Genomic DNA, 1,827 nt, shown 5'->3' with positions numbered 1-1,827 from the left:
AGAAAATTATGACCGGGCCAAAGTCCATGCTATAATGCAGAGATGCAACTTCTACTTTTTTTGTGGGAAGACTAGATGCTGATGGAAGTAGTTATGCCCAGAATATTTTTGTTTGGGTATAATTCATCACTTATTTGTATCTAAGGACAGGCACCAAGTTTGTTTTCAAATGGGAATAAATGCCTTCTACTAGCAATTCAACTTTCTGCATTTGAAGCGTCTCCGAAGTAGATGCAGAAATACAAAATCTCAAGAAAAAAATTGAATCTGCGTTAATTTTTCTACGCCAGGGAACAGGTATGGAAATGCTGGTCCATGGCAATCTAGCAGTTACAGACTGAGAAGCACCTGAATCCCACTACAGTGCAGCGACAAGTGACAACAAAGCAAGTCTCAAGCCTGTTCCACAGAACAGTTTCCTAGTTTGGATACACTTGCTGGCAAAATAGTTCTCATCAAGGTTGTGTTTTTCTTGCATATTTCATTCATGAAAACTCATGAAGCACGTAGATTTATACTTCTGAACTGATGATATTTGCTATGGAAACAGTAATACCCAAGAAGCCAGTTACCGGCTAGATGTTTTATGTATGTATTATTCAGATGAGAGTGAAATGTAAGGGTCAGCTTAAAACTTAAGAGTTCCTTGCTCTCAAAACCTCATTTTTTCATGCAAAATCAAAAGAGAAACTTATTTTTACAGTTTACATACAGCTTAACTATCACTGTATGGAAAAGTAAGTCAAGCAGGCACAAACAGCATCCTAAAAGAGCAGATGCCCTGAAGGTAAGCAGATCTTGCCTTCAGTGCAAGAAAAACATAGCAATACGGATTGCTATTGCTGCTGATTGGTGCCATCATTTCGCCTCGGAAGTAAGAAAAGAATGGAGAAACTGACACTAATTAAGGTATTATTTGAAATAGTGGGATATTAAAATATAATTTGATTTTAATGTACTGTTACAGTGAAAAAAATTAAGCCAGTTGTAGGCTTCAATTAAAAAGTGTAAGAGCGCTGCAAGCACAGCCAGTGCAGTCACAACCCTGCAAAAAGGAGGTGACAAATGCTTTGAGACTTTTCAGTATTTTTGTGGGAAAACGCAATGCCTGGAGGTGGGTTGTGCCAAGTGGCTGCCCACGCACAGCTCCCGCTCAGGGACACCGAGCAGCTGCCGCCGCTGCCGCCGGGCGACGCGCAGCCCTGCGCCGGGTGACGGCTCCTCGAGGTGTCCGACACCGGCCCCGGCAGCCGGTACCTTGGGGCGGCCGGTACCTTGGGGCGGCCGGTACCTTGGGGCGGCCGGTACCTTGGGGCGGCCGGTACCTTGGGGCGGCCGCACCCGGCGGAGCGAGGGCGAGCGACTCCCGGCGCGGCCGGGCCACGCGTGGGCCTGCTGCCCTTTCCTCGCCGGGCAGGACGGCAGCTGGGCACTTCCCAAGCTCGTATGTGAAGTGCTTCCAAATACTCAAGCAGAACTCAAACGCGAGGCAGCGCTGCTGAGGAGCACGGCGGGCAGCTTGGCAATTCGGAGCCACGCCTGCCGGGCCGCTGCTCCCGCACAGCGCTCCCGCTGCCACACCGCGCCTCCCCGCGCCGGGAGCGCCCAGCCCGCCCCGGGCAGCCCGGCCCCGCCGCCCGCCTCTCCCGCGCGCAGGCGCCGCCCGCTCGGAAACGCCCCCGCCCCCGGCGGCTGCCGCTGACGGCCACTTGCCGGCGCCACCCCGCAGGCGGCCGCCGCGCCCCCTTCCCCGCCCGCCCGCAGCTGAGGGCCGGAGGGGCACGGGAGGGGCTCTGGGGGCTCTGGGGGCCGGTGGCGGGCGCCCCA

This window comes from Falco biarmicus, chromosome 11 (assembly GCF_023638135.1).
Source record: "Falco biarmicus isolate bFalBia1 chromosome 11, bFalBia1.pri, whole genome shotgun sequence".
NCBI lineage: Eukaryota > Metazoa > Chordata > Aves > Falconiformes > Falconidae > Falco > Falco biarmicus.
Note: the sequence above shows the minus strand (reverse complement) of the source record.